Source organism: Barbus barbus (genome assembly GCF_936440315.1).
Source record: "Barbus barbus genome assembly, chromosome: 23".
Classification (NCBI taxonomy): Eukaryota; Metazoa; Chordata; class Actinopteri; order Cypriniformes; family Cyprinidae; genus Barbus; species Barbus barbus.
In genome coordinates, this window is record NC_136751.1 from 4923851 (window position 1) to 4939906 (window position 16056).

The 16056-nt window shown below is 37.3% G+C and overlaps 1 protein-coding gene across 2 annotated transcripts in view; it reads left to right on the forward strand.

Moving 5' to 3' along the window:
• The first annotated feature begins 2137 nt into the window (after positions 1 to 2137).
• Positions 2138 to 16056, forward strand: part of LOC306843356 (B-cell CLL/lymphoma 9-like protein) — a 50538-nt gene continuing 36619 nt past the window's right edge. For both annotated transcript variants that reach the window (XM_079374798.1, XM_079374799.1), the window contains exon 1: positions 2138 to 2423. The gene's annotated coding sequence lies outside the window, so the exon portion shown is untranslated. The remainder of the gene's footprint in view (positions 2424 to 16056) is intronic.

Sequence of the window (16056 nt, forward strand, 5' to 3'; positions counted from 1 at the left end):
AAACCTTTTATTCTATGCACAAAAAAATAAATAAAAATAAATTAGAATTGTATTGTATGCACAAGATAGATGGTCATTCAAGTTTGGGACAACATGAGGGAGAGTACATTTTCATTTGATCATTTAACTATCATAAAGTAAAAAAAAACTATTATACATTATATTTTATAAAGCAAACTAAATTAAAAAATATATGTATTTTGTCATTTACTCATGTCATTCAAAACCTGTATGACTTTCCTTCTTGTGTGGAACATAAGAGAGAGAAAAAATATTGAAGAATGTTGGTGAACATTATTGAATTCAACAGTTTTCCAATGTATTTTTCTCACTGACTTGCATATAATTAAAGCCAATGGGAAAAATACTATAGAATTCAAAGGGAACCAATATTGTTTGGTGACTTGAATACCACCATTTTTTCAAAATATCTACTTTTATGTTCCACAAAAGAAAGGAAGTCATACAGGTTTGCATACGGTGGCGTAAATGCTTTCATTTTTGGGTGGACTAGTACTTTAAAGTGTGTTTTCAAGCAAGTAGAATGGCCTTAGGGTCTATTGGATGCCAAACTGAGCATGAGGGTTAAATCCAATGATTTTTACACAAGTTTCTCTACAAAGATTCTTACTGTCTTTTTTAGTATATTTCATTCATCTCTCTTCTCTTTCCCACTTTCTCCTCAAGGCTTGGCACTTGAGAGTGTAATACAACACCAGATTTGGAAGACAAAGAGAAAGAGACCAGTTCTTTTCAGGAATACACTTTAGCCAGTGCAAAATATCATTCCTTTTTTTATTTTTTTGTAAATCACTCTGTCCATTCAGCAGGGTTTATTACATAAATTTAACAGCATAATTAGAATCTTGAATTTCTCTAGGTTTCATCATGTATACGTGATTATAACGCATGTTTCCTCGGGGTAAAAAATATAAACACAACCAGCTCATAAAGGAGCTATTTGTATGCACACAATTAGATTAGCTTGTGCTTCAGTTTAGAGAGGGGTTGATTTCTCTGTGGTGCAACTTTTGGTGCATTTAGTGCAAGTCTGTCGGATATGAAACTATGGTTAATTCACTTTGGGATGCACATTTACATAATCAAAGTTTTGTTTTAGAAGATTTGTCTGCTTTGACAACCTAACAGTAAAATAGTACATTCATCAGGGCTTCACTAAAGGCACTTTTTGGACTTTTAAGTGTTTTGTGCACCACCAGAGGGAGTGCTCACCTGTGAAATGATGGCTGAACACCCAGCGATGAGGGTCCAAATGTATCAGAGGGTATCAAGCCTCCCGGGGAGAGAGCGCTGATCTTGGCATATGCCAGGTAAGGAGTGATCTAAGAGGGCTGATACATCTGATACCTCTGTTGTCAGGTCAGGTTATCTGTCTGATGTCTCAGACAAAGCAGACGTGAGCTTCATTCACCCAACCACAATTGCATAACTGTGTTCCTCAGTTTTAGTGAACCAATAAAGAAACATATTCTGATCATGCTTAGTCATGAGTGGCTCCTGTGTTATTCAAAATAATAATAAAAAAAACAAACATTATTTTAATAAACGTAAGGCCATATTTCATCTGGCTTAAATGATCACGGCTATTTGAAAGGTGTGACTGGCAAATTGTTGTAGTGGTAGACAAAACAATACATGGGCATACGATCAAATAACAATTATATAGTAATGATTTTTTTTACCACATTTACTATGGGATAAACACTGCTGCATTGAATATTATTTTTTACTTTAATTCAATTATTGAATTAAAGTAAAAATAATATTCAATGCAGCAGTGTTTATCCCATAGTAAATGTGGTAAAAAAAATCATTACTATATAATTGTTATTTGATATATATATATATATATATATATTCTCTCAGTAAAGCCCTTTGTAAATATCAATTTTTTTATTTATAAAAATGTATGATATTGTGAATAATATTAATTATTTTACTGTAAAAATGTGTGCTAACTAGATGATGGTGTATGATTATGATCTAATATGAGAGGAGCTCATTGAAACAGCAGGAAACAGTCCTGATATAGCTCTGGGTGAGTGTGTGTGTGTGTCACTCATATGTGTGTACAGTGAGTTGAGTAATGAGCGCCAGAGCTGCTGTCTGTCTGAGCGCCTTCTGCTACCTCTACACTACAGGCTGGAATATGCAGACAGCGTCTCCAACAGCGGAGTCATGATCTATCGTCTTCCCCGGGACTCATCTTCCGCTCGGAGCCGAAGCCAAACAACATTTTGAAGCATCCGATATTTAACCAGCGGCTTTCTTTCGGGGCATCGCGTTGGTCGCTTAACACAGCCGAGGAGGATCTTGCGCAGTGGCGGCGGACACTTCGGGTGATGTCGGCTGGCCGTCACTCTTGACATCGGCCTCCGCTCGCAGACGCACGGCGGAATGGGGTAGGCAAGCTCCGCGCTCACGCACCCACACAAGCTCGGCGCAGAATGCCGTGACAGCGCGGCGCGTCCTAAACGCCGAAGCATCAAACTGTCAGTCGGCTGCATGTATCGCGGCGCGTCTGTAGCGTAGCGCTCCGGCGCTGAACTCGCAGCCACAGCAGCAGCTGTAGGGGATCCTGGAGTTAGCCTCGCCTGCTAACTGCCTCTCTTCAATGCAATGGATGCTAATGAGCTGACGATAGGCTCGGAGTAACGTCGGGCCCGTCTCCATGTGACCGTAAAAAGACACGAAAAGCCAGGAAAGACTTGTAGCTGCTGCTTAAGAGTGAGTTAGGGCGTTTTGATTGTCGTTTGAAGGTCTGGGTTGAGGAAAACGAGCTAGGCAGCTACAATGTCGTGACTGATTGGCAGAAAGAGGCAGGCACTTGAAGAATGTGACGGTGAATGTGGCCGCTGCTCACCATCACGTTATGAGTCGGTTGTCTGTAGTAAATGCCGTCAGCATTAAAGATGGGCTTTTTACAAAAGTGTGCTGCAGCTGACAGGGCATGCATGCATACAGGACGTTAGTTTCTCTTTGAATATTGTGCAAATGAGTGTTGTGCACGCATACAGTGGCTCCACTTAAGCCACACTTGAATGTCTGAATGTCCTTGCATCACACAAAAAACATATCAATCCGAGAGGCATTTACTGTAAACAAAGATAGCACTTAAGCACAGCTTGCAAGCAAAACATTACAGGAAGTGTGTTTGGCATGCAGGTTTTAAATGATAAAATGCACTTCAGAATGAAGATTTAAGATTATTCGGACATGTTTTACTGCCAAACATTAGTGGAACGTGTTCTTAGTTAAATGGGAAGTTCATTTATGTAACAACATGTCCTTAGAAACCTGTTTGCTTGCTTTCTTCCCTTGAACATGGAAGGAGAATTTTTGAGGAATGTACAGGTTGGTCCTTTTCGTGCAGTGAATGGGGATTAGCTTTCAAGCTTCAAAAGGAGGCCAAACTATCATAGAAGTGATTCATATGATATTCCAAAGCCATATTACAGCTTGCAGACAGAAATTTAACTCCAATGGGCTGTTAACCGCTGTGATTGGATCATTAAGTCAGTGAGCTGAAATCAAGAGCCACGTTAGTCAAATTATTGAATGAATCATTCAAACTGGTTTTATGAAATGGATCAACAGATTGATTGAAAAGATAGTGATTTCATTGGTAAGCCAGACATTTTCTCTAGGAAACTTTTGTGAACATGCTAAGGAGAGTCAGGACAGATGTCTATGACTACATGCTTGTTCTGTTACCGGTCATATATAGTTTCAGAAGGTCTAGTTGTATGGGCCACTTTTATAGTACTTTATACTGCTTTTAATTTTTTTTTTTTGTAATTTTGGCTCTTGACCGCCCCAGTACTAGTTCACATTAATTATACTGAAAAGAGTGGCCAGGACATGTTTCATGGAAGAAAGTCAGTCATATGGGTTTCTAAACATTGCCAGAAATGTTATTTTTTGGGTTATTCTGCTAGGACACCTGTGTGAACTTTTAAGTAGTTGGAAATTGATTTAGTGAAGTGTGGTTCTAGTTTTAGTGAAAACAATGATCTATTTTGTGTCTAATGGAGTAAAATTAAAGGGGCCAAGTGTTCTTTGGCATCACTTTAGCATAATTCACCTCACTATATTATCGGATGTTGTTGTGGAAAATCACATGATTGATTTATTGGAGAATCAATCTGATGACCTTTCAAAGATGATGTAGTCATATTTATCCTGACCTCAAGCTTTTTTGATGTTGGCATGACTTGGCATGACAACTAATGGTCTTGAAGGAATAATTCATCCATGGTCAACACCATTATTCTGCAGAATTGGATGGGCCTGTTGAGCTCCAAAATACAACACTATAAAACTAAGACTGGTGCACTACATTCCCATTTACTTTCCAGCTATGTTCCAATTCATAAGCTTTATATGAAACTTGGGAACCTCACAATAAGGTTTATTAAAACCCTTTTTTACTTTCATTGTGTTGAAATGAGTGCCTGGGACTTCTGTAAAATGTCTGCTGTTATATGGAAGGGACATTTTTTCCCCCCCCAGTGATACAATTCAAGAACCATTTTTGGTTCCCTAAAGAACCTTTCAGTGAGCCTGAAAAAGAACCCTTTGTTTCTTAGCATGAAGAACATTTTAATAATCGAAATAACCTTGAACCTTTTGTCCAATGAAAAGATTCCATGGATGTTAAAAGTTCTTCATGGAGCTTTATTTTATTTTTAGAGTGAAGACAGTCATGCAGGATTGGATGAGAAAGCAATCACAATTTATTCATTTTTGGGTTAAAATATTCCTGAGTAAAATGGGTTATTTGGTGAGAAAAGTGCTCTGTGGGACTTGATTTAATCTACTGTGAATTGATTGGATTGTGAAAGTGGGGGCTTGATGACATCACACAAAAATGTTAGTAGCTTCAGAGGCAGAGCACAATCATTTTTTATTATTTTTACATTTGAAATGATGTGCGCCTCTGAATCAGGAGTGTGTATTAAGAAATAAAATAGGCTTCATTCTTTATAAATGTTTGCGTCCCATTTAAAGCCCTCACTGAAGGGTGCTACCCATGTTCCCCTAATTCTCTTTTTCCTGTCAGCTCTCCAGGGCCTCAGTGACGCAAGCTGATTAAGTTAGTGGTGTGTGTGATAGAGGCAGAGATAGTGATACTATGAGCTGACCCCAGATCAGACAGAGCTGATAATCTTGCAGTTTCGCCTGATAGTTTTGGCACAGAAGTCTGTTTAAATTAATCACGTCTTTCCCCAATTTTTCCTCCATAACAAAAGAACCCGACAGGCCGTCAGTAGTAGTCAGCAGTGTGAGCGGAGAGAGAGAGATGTGTGAAGTGTATTCTGGCAGTGTTTGGCTGCTCTTTAGCCCACTGGCCACACAGGCCATTAGCTAGTGCTGTGAGCGTGATATCCTACCACGCTATTTTTAGAAGCTCACAGAGTTTGCAACTTGATCTGAATTGTCTTTGAGGCTCAAGACTCATAGCGTGCTCTGCCCCACATTGGCTCAACACCTCGTAGACATCAGCGAGTGTTTTGGAGCGAACCGCTCGAGGGATCTGGCTTTAAAGTGATCTAGATAATCTATAGTGTTAAAGCTCCAGTTGTAACGTCACAGAGATGAGGGAAATGTGACGTCAATCTCAAATTGAGGTGATGGTGCATCATCTGTGAATGGCGAATGTGCTGGTTTTATTTAGAAAATTCACCCACCCATGTCTGACCCTTTACCTTTGCATAGTCACCCTGGAGGGACAGTACCGTATAGACATTACAGTGCACTGGTAGGTGTTTACCCAACATAATTCTGCGACAATTTGAGACATCAGTCCTCATTTACAAATAATTCTACAGTTACATGACACCAAGTCAATCTATTCTGCAAGAATATAGTGACTTGAATACACTTCTTCTCTGATGCACATTTTTAATTTCTGAATTGAAATTAATTTAAGCGCATAAATTAAAAAATGCCAGGGTGGTACTGTACAACTGTCCTGATATCGTAATAATAATAAAAAGCCTTTTTAGTACTGTCATAGATATATTTTATTATTGCTTAGAAATATGTCATGTATATCATATATCATATCATATTATGACCCTGGACCACAAAATTGAGAGTTTGAGAAAAATTCAAAATTGAGATTTTATACAACATTTGAATTTGTTATGATATGACAATATTTGGCTGAGATGCAACTATTGAAAATCTGGAATCTGAGGGTGCAAAAAAAATCAAAATACTGTGAAAATGTAAAGTTTAAACCTATAAAGTTGTCCAAATGAAGTTCTTAGCAATGCATATTACTAATCAAAAATTCAGTTTTAATATATTTACGGTAGGAAACGTACTAAATATCTTCATGGAACATGATCTTTGCTTAATATCCTAATGATTTTTGGCATAAAAGAAAAATTGATCATTTTGACCCATATAATGTATTTTTGGCTATTGCTACAAATATACCCCAGCGACTTAAGACTGGTTTTGTGCTCCAGGGTCACATATAAATCAAGAAAGAATATAGAGAGGACTTCTGTTAAGGAGGTGCACATTTAAGGTGGTGCCATTTAATTGTAAAATATCATGTGGTGCGACTTGCTAAAAACGCAATAATATATCTTCTATTTGTTAAACAAATTTACCTAATAATAGACTTAACTTCTATTTACAGACTTGATTAAGATGTGCACATGTATTTACAGTATAAGGGAAATTTTATTTATTTATTACTTTGTGGTTAGTGCACCTAACATTTTTAGGATTAAATTATTATTATTATTTTTTGAAAATAGTAAACAGACAAAAGTATAGTAAAACACGCACACGTGTGTGCGTGCACGAATAAATGCAATAGTTTGTTTTAAGATTGCAATAGATTGTTTTAACATTCTTATACACTATGTCATTGACCTTTATGTGAGCAGTCAAGTTTCTCATGCAAACTTTCTGGTGAATTCACCACAAGTGTGTATGCACGCAAACGTGTTCCTACTCTCATTATAAGCTTTCAAATCTGGATCGTTCTTAATGAAGGGAATGTGTGTTTACAGTTATTTAATTAGCATAATACATGCCCAAACCATTTCCATTTACGGGCTTTCCACATGACCTCTTCTGTACAGCCATTCAAAAGTCTCTGCAAACTGGTTTTTGAACACTCCCTCCATCTGTCATTGGTTAAACAAGCAGATAGTCCACTCAAACCCACACCATTGATGCAGTCAATGTTGCTGTGTCAGGCTAGTTGGGATTCTTAAACAAACAGAGCAATGTTTTGATAGCAGCTCAGAGTCACAGTGTTTACACATTTTTCCACAGGAATCGACCTAGAAATTCCATATTCATAGTTGTCTCTATGTATTTAACTGGATAAGATGAATTATTTTTATATTTAAAAAATAAGTTCCCTATAAAACGTGTGTAGGCCTAAATTTAGAAGCTGTCATGCACTGGTTTGTGTGTTACAGAAAAACTTTCTTCCGGGACACTTGTGAGTTTGCTGAGGAACTGAGTGTGGTTAGAGTGACCTGAGTTGACCTCAAGTTCAAACCTGCAATTCAGTTCTGCTTCTGTGGAAACAGTTGAGGATAAACAACTGCTTTAAGGAACTAGACTAGACTACATTGTGATGTCACATTTTAGCCAGAAGGAACATTTATCTGATAATGCTCTTGAATTCTTCAGATTCTTTTTGGCTATTTTTATAGAGACTGTGAGGGAAGGAGGGGAGGGGCAGGAAGTGAGATCACTGACTGACACTAGATGAATACTAACTGAGCACCACGGATGCTAGACAGGGGCATCGGAACAACCCGAAAAGTAGGTGGTGAGATGTTATAAATCGTAAAGTATGACACAAATGGAAATTTCTGGTTGCCTTGGATACTCATGTGAGATACCATTTCAGAAAGGTCAGTCACTCAACATTTTTCTAAAACATTGAATGATTTAATTCTGTTTCTAATTATAGTTAATTCTATAATTTTAATTCCATTATCATTTATATTTAATGCAATTTTATATATATATAATTTTATATATAATGTGTAATTTAAATATAAATATTTTTTCTTTACTTTTTTAATAGGCACAGCTTTGGTCATTCAAATTAATTGTGACATTCAGTTAACTCGTATGTAAAGGAGTGTTAATAGTATGATTTCCAGGTGGTGCACGTTCATTTACCCTGCAGCAAAACCAACCTGTTGGCAGAGGCTTCTGCTTGATTGTGCAGTGGTGCATCAAGGAAACACAGTTGTGCTTCTGTGCTTACCATATTTTATGAGCTCGATGAATGTGTATTGTTTGATGTTAATGAACGAGTCAGTGGATTAAACTTCTCAGTTTGTATGGATTTCCTTTGTGAAATTTGGGTTGCATGAACTTTCAATGAATGGACAGAAAACGAGTTCCAGTAAAAACATCTTCATTTGTGTTTTGAAGAACTTTACTTACCCTCAGATCATTCAAGATGTAGGTGAGTTTGTTCCTTCATCAGAACAGATTTGGTGAAATTTAGCATTGCATCACTTGCTCACCAATGGGTCCTCTGCAGTAAATGGGTGCCGTCAGAATGAGAGTCCAAACTACTGATAAAACATCACAATAATCCAGACGTATACAAGACATTTTTGTTTACAACGGTTATGCATATTTCTCTTGCACAGATCAAGTCCAAAAGACTGATTTTTCACTGGAGAAAGCGATATAATGGATAGAGCCAGAAGTAACAGGATATATCACAAGATATTAACTGTTGAACTGGTGTCGTTGTGATGTTTTTATCAGCTGTTTGGACTCTTATTCTGACGGCACCCATTCACTGCAGAGGATCCATTTGTGAGCAAGTGATGTAATGCTAACTTTCTCCAAATCTATTATGTTGAACAAAGTCATCTACATCTTGGATAGCCTGAGGGTGAATAAATATTTAGATGATTTTCATTTCTGGGTGAACTAAAATATTTTGCTGACCCATGCCCTATTCTAATACCACTTAATTTCCCCCGCTGCAGAACCAGAGTGACCTCTTCATGCTGGCCTGTGCAAACGTTTTACAGCCTAACATATGGCCTCTCACCTGAGACTGCGTGATGCCACACTTCACATCACCTCTGCTAAGGGACAGCGTTTGTCCCTGTGCTACCATCTGGTGTTTGAAGAGTAGTGCATCCTCTCAGGCACACAGACAGGCGTCCAGGGAAGGCATATTCACATCGGGGATATTAAAATCAAGAACCACCGCAGGTCTGTGTTATGTCATAAAACCATGAACGCACCACCACAGTATCACCTGGTCATGAAAGCAAAGATGGTTTTATGAGGCGACGTCGTAATCCATTTTATCAGAGACATAGGGGTGTCCCCGAATAGTCGACGATTCGATGCTTCGATTGGAGGAGCCTGATTCGACTGCCAATCTCACAGTTGAATATTGGCAGGGTGTTATGAACATGCCATTTTGGTTATATGGGGGTGCTCAGTGTCTGATTTCACATAGAACTACCGGTTTTCTCCCAATAAGTTCATATACAGCCTGTTATGATAATGCTGTAAATAAGAATCTTAAAAGAAAGAAGCTTTAAATAAATATTTTAACGTGCGTGAATAAATCCAACTTCCCCATATAGATTAAAGTTTCGCTTTCTAATCCGTGACGACAGAGGAGCATCTTGGCGACAGGGAATTCGGTTTTTAACACGACACAAATTGACACAGGCAGAGTGGAAGACTTCATTGTTTCGATCAGGTAGGGTACAAGTGATTTCAAAACATTTCAGCTGGTTTATATATATCGTGTATATATCATTTATCTCGTTTAAGATGCATTTGGTAGAGTTACGCTACAGTAAACATTATTTACCCCGTTTGTATCTGCGAGGCATCGGTTACTCCTTTTCCCTGTGAGTTAACGTCAGTAATTATGACTGTGGAATGTAATGTATTTTGGCCCGGTCCGCAAACATATGATTCGGCTATCGGCATGATTCGAAAATTCCGATTCGACTTAGTCGGGGACACCCCTAGTCAGGCAGGAGGAAGGTGAAATGTTTCATCAATTGTAGATCTGTGTTTTGGGTCTATTAAAGGCCGTTTGTAGTGCGTTGGAAGGACAGTAAGATCCAATGTTTGGAACAAAGTGTTTCTTATCTGGTCAGGTGATCTGAGCTTCCAGATGAGTTACAAGTCGCGGTGCTAAGGTGAGCTATGAAAGAATAATGTGATATCGAGAAGCTTTCAGCGCGCCGAAAACAACAGCACCCAGCTGTGAGGCTCAGAACACTCCACAGTCAACACAAGCCTTTTTTTTCTTTAGTACAAACTCTTTGGCTGAATCAAGCTAGAACTTTGCCCTACATTTAAGGTGGAATGGAAATTACTCTGTGTGTACAAGATTCCTGTTGAGGTTGTTCCTCCAACGCTGCAATTGGCTGGATGGCAGAGTATGTGTATACTGACTTAATTTAAAACCTAAATATTTAGCTTTATGCGCCAGTGATGAAGTGCAGTTTCTCTCATAAGAGAACATTTACTGTATTCTTTCCCCTGTAATGATGATTGTTGGTACTCATGGAGTTAATTTTGATTTTCAAAGAACTGGAATTGCGCAATGGTTAAAAGTCTTGGTGTTTGCAATGCAAAAATGAGGTAGTACTGACCAAAATGCATCAAATTTGTTGTAATCGTGTGAAAAGAGCTTGCAATTCACAGAATATTCATAATAATAAAAAAATTGGTTGGATGATGTCAGATGGAAGAGAGTTGTTGATATTTGGTCAGTAACATGACGCTATTTCTTTTTGTTTTGTTCCATTCATTTGTATTAAAACGATACTCAGTGACTTGAAAAAAAAACCTTTTATTATAAACATATTTTTAATGGCTGAAATACTTTTTTAATCTGAAAGCTCAGTGCATAAAAAAGCCTTTTTAAAAATTTCTTGAAGTGGGTTAAAATATTATAAATATTTGAAAAATAATTGTTTTTGCAAATTATAATAATGTTGTACAATTAATGTGCAGAAATGATGCAGGGGGAAAAAAAGGAAAAAACAGGAAATTATATCATAGAGAGGACCACTGCTGTCTCCTAAAATAGCTATAAATCTTCTTAAAGACTTTCTTTCTTTCTTTCTTCAAATCTTTGATACTCTTATGTGTTATTGGCCCAATTACTGTTGCATTTTTTTTTTTGTGCGATTGAAACCGCATATTTAGCATATCTAGAGACCAGAATATCACACAAACTTGGCAGTTGGTTCTTTTGACCCCCAGAAACATCCTGGCACTGTGGCAGCGACCTTTGCACAGGCAAACAACTCTCACATTTTCTTCAGAAGATGTACAAATCTAGTTTTCACTTGCATGTCTCATGTTCCTACATCTCTCTCTTTGTTTTTTTTTCCTGATGAACTCTAGATCTACAGAACAGAGACTGTACCTCCATGTCTCTCTCTCGACAGGGCTCACAAAATCGCTAGCCCGACGTCCCGGGTCTATTGTGTTTTCCAGTCGGGCTACCAAAATGTATCACTGCCCTGTCCGACGGGCTACCTTAAATACAGGGCTCCCACGCAGTGTTCCCTCTAAGCTGAGCGCGCGCGACCTCGCTCTTCTTCCACCGCGGCCGCACAGAAGAAATAATGTGCCTCGCGCACACAAAAATGAGTTGGGAAGTCATTTGATTGAATGTCGCCAGTAAAAGGGAAAGAATAGCAATGCTCGGGCAAGCCGCTATAGAGCTGAAGTCACGACAGAGTTAGAGCCGGTGAATGCGGTTTACAGGTTTCATAGAAAGAGAACTATATACACCAAATGAGTCGCTGTAGAAACTGAATACTTCAATGGTTGCGATGCGCTCAGAGACAACACAAACGCAATGACGTGAAATAAAACGTCCTCATGTATTAAAGAAGAGCGGCTTGATTAAGTGCTGGAAATAGCGGAGGATGGGCAAAGAACGGTAATAAAACTCTGAAACATGTTCAGTCACACACAAGAGTATTGTACAAACTGTACTTCATAACCATGTTTAGACAGCTATAGAAGAATTCATATGTTCACATTTTTTTTTTTTTATTTAATTTACAGATCTCCGCTTAAGTTTTGCTTCAGTTTCTATTCTATTCTATCAGTTTAAATAGTTTGTTTTGATCATATATTATGTTAGGGCTCTATTATAAACCTGATAAATAATTGACCTTGTTTTTGAGTCTTTGACTGAGTCTCTTGCTCATCAAGGCTGTATTCATTTCAAAAATACAGAAAAAACAGTGATATTGTGAAATATTATTGCAATTTCTAATATTGTTTTTCTATTTTAACACCTATACTATAAAATAGCATTTATTCCTGTGATCAAAGCTGAATTTTCATCATCATTACTCCAGTCTTCAGTGTCCCATGATCCTTCAGAAATCATCCTAATATGCTGATTTATTATCAGTGTTGAAACTGTTCTGCTGCTTCATATTTTTTTGGAATCTGTTACTTTTTTCTTTGAGTCTTTGATTAATAAAAAGTTTAAAAGAACAGCATTTATTCAAAATAGAAATATTTTCTAACAATAGAAGTCTTTACTATCAATTTTATCCATTTAACACATCCTTGCTGAATAAAGTTTATTTAACATTCTTTAAACTTTTTTTAAAGTATCTTTAAAAAATAAAGAAAAAAAATAAATCTGAGCCCAAACCTTTGAATAGTTTATATTGTAACAAAATCTCTATTTTGACTAAACACTGTTCTTTTTAATTTAGATTTTTTTTTTTTAAATATCACAGGTCCCAAAAAATTCAGTAAAAAATAAATAAATAAAAAAGCAGTACAAATGTTTCCAACATTGATTAAAAATCAACGTATTAGAATATTTCTGAAGGATCATGTGACACTTTGCTTCACAGGAATTAATTACATTTTAAAGTATATTAAAATAGAAAACATTTATTTTAAATTGCAATAATATTTCACAATATTATTTTGTGAAATAATATTCAATATTTTTTATCAAATAGATACAGCCTTGATGAGCATAAGACACTTCTTTAAAAAACTTCCAAACGTTTGAACTGCAGTGTACTGTTTTCTCTTTAACCTGAAATGTACATCATTTAGTTCCATCAAGGGTCAAATCAAATATAAATAGCTCATTAAAGTTAAAAGTTACACACTTTATTTGTGTGCATGCTGTACAGGTCTGGTGTAAAGAATGATTTTGCTCAGGTGCCAGAAATGTCCGTCCAATAGAGAAAAGTTTTGCTCAGCAAGAAAAAAATTAGAGGGAACATTGCTCCCACGGGTCCTTAAATTTGATAAAACTAAACTGAAGAGTTTTTAAGGCCTTAGACAGTTTTAAATACATTAAATGGTATAAGAAATAATTTTTAAAATTGCCTTAAATAGCTTTTTAAGAATTCTGCAGATACCTTGTAAATAGTCAAATAAAACTCTTTCCTTGATATTTGTGTATTGAAAATGTTTTTGATTGACATTTATGGTCTTTATTTTATTTGGGCTAGTTAAATTAATTTTCGGGCTACCAAAATCTGAAGAGTACCTGCCCGAAGGGCTACCAGGAATTTAGAAATGTTGCGAGCCCTGCTCCATCTCACTCTCACCAGCTCCTGTCTGTTTGTGCTGTGGCTGCAATTTGCTCTGTTTCCCTTGCTCTAGTTGGCTGATGGCCCAGAGTGTGTTGGAAAAGATACAACCCTTGACCCCCGTGCAAAGTGAGCCAAGCTCTTCCCTGTCTTTACAGAGAGAGAATGAAATAGAGAAAGGGACTGCACACACTGCTGTTCTGTGGCCATGACAATCTGTTTATGCTGTATGTACTGCTCGCCCTCTCTCGCTCTCTTCCTCCCTCCCTCTCTCTCTCTGTTTTTCAGTTCTCTTGGGGGTCACATGGTATGTGCTCCAAGAATCTCTGTTCCACGATGTGATCATCTGTATACACCCAAACCAATGCGTACATGTTTACCTCACACACTTTGTAGTCATTTTTGAATATGGATAAGAAAAAAATATTCTTACCAGGCCAATGCAGCAACACTGGCTCAACCAGTGGATCTGTTCATCTGTCCAGTAACAGACAGAGGGAGTGTTTGGTACACATGAAAACATTATATGGCCAATTTTGGTGGCATTAGTGAAAGGGAATCACATGAATTACTTTACAAGCAGTAAAAATAATCAGTTTATGTTTCCCACACTGTTTCTCACAGAATGAACAAAACTAATTATATAACATTTTAATTTACATGCACTAATATACATAAAATGACATTATTAATTATGCATATATTTTTATGATGCAAACTATGTGCAAAGAGATGCATGTGATAATGCAAAGAAATATGTAGTTGAATCAGATTTTTGGAATCTTAACAGACTTAAAATACTCACATTATTGAATTCCACAGTCTTTATGAAATGTAGTGGACATATACAAAGCATATTAAAGTTATTGTGATAGTTACATTGTGTAATTTAATATTTTTGATTCATTTTATCTGGCTGATTGCAATTACTTTGGAAATATAATATGAATATTTTCACTGGCCGTATTTGCAAACTGTCATGTCTAGTTACAAGCTACGCAATATCGCGTTCATTATCGCAGATGAATCTCCTTTGATAATGAACACGATATTGCGTAGCTTATCAATGAACTACGGCTCTGTGTATTAAATGCCGCTCCATTTGAAAGCAGGTGATGGAGATTTACCACTAATCACAGAACTGGCTTTACTGACGAGATGTGCATGACAGCCGCATGCGATATATATCGCCCAGCCCTAGGTTAGATGTGTTATGCCAACTTAGACATCGTAATGTCGACGTGCAAAAACCAATGACTTTTACAAACATGGTGCTTTTATATTCCACACACACACACACAAAAAAGCATACAGGTTTGGGTTGACATGAGTGTTTGTAAACGATAACAGAATTTTCATTTTTGAGCGAACTATTCCTTTAACAGTTTCTCAGGCGGTATCTGTGAGGGTGTGTATATTGGCTTCTTTGCCTTTGATTGCTTCACTCCTCCTCCTTTGTTTCCCCTCTTCAGTCGGCTGCAGTCTGTCCTCCCTTCCTCGTAAATAAACAGTATTCTTTCACTTTGTTGTGGCATTGTTTCTTGGCGCAGGGGCACAGGCAGTGTTTTCAAGCAAGCCCGGCTGCGAGATAATTTCCCCCTGACTGCGTCCGTTCTCGGTCTCTCTGTTTGTTGTTGTGTCATCATCATCCAGCCCGCTTTAGGCCTCGCGTTCTTCACTCTTCTCTCACGCTGCTTTCATTTGCCAAGACCCGTGTCATGCGTAGTAGCCACAGCAACCTGCCTTAACCCCCAACAGGCTGATTTTTGGCTTTCACCTGTGCAAAGTTCCACAATGCACTGCACCTAGAACAAGTCGGCTACAGTGCACACTTAAGCTATACACATTAGTCTCTAAAGTGTCTTTTAGATCTCCTTTCTCTTTTTTGTTTTGTAAATGCCAATCATGTTTATTACAAAATGATTACGAGTAGTTTGCATTTGCAAATATCCTGGCATGAGGCGTACATATCCAACTGATTCTCAGAAACTGGAAGAGAAGCTTTCGGTAATTATAGATAATTACCAAATTGGCTTTTGAGAAAAGTAATCACCTGACGCTGTATAAGAAGTTTGAAAGTGATTATAATTTGTTGTGAGTTGTTGTTGATTATGTTATTTATCAAAGTTGTTCAGCAGGGTGTCTTGGATGTTCAGTACACACTTTCAGTCTCCTCGAAGGCCAGAAGCATTCTTTACAGAGGTATGCAAATGCAGATGTGACTCTTAGTGTTAATGTATTGCAAGTACTGTTTTCTGGAGTAGTTTTATAGTATCTGTCTTACTTCCTCCATGATACTTTAAATGAATAGCTCACCTGAAAATCAATATTTTGAAGGGTGAGAACCAGAATGGCACATTTTTGGTGAAATGGAGATATATCAAATGAAAGCTCTTAATGAGATCTCTCTACTGTCATCCATGAGTGTACATTTTTTTTTTATAAACAATTG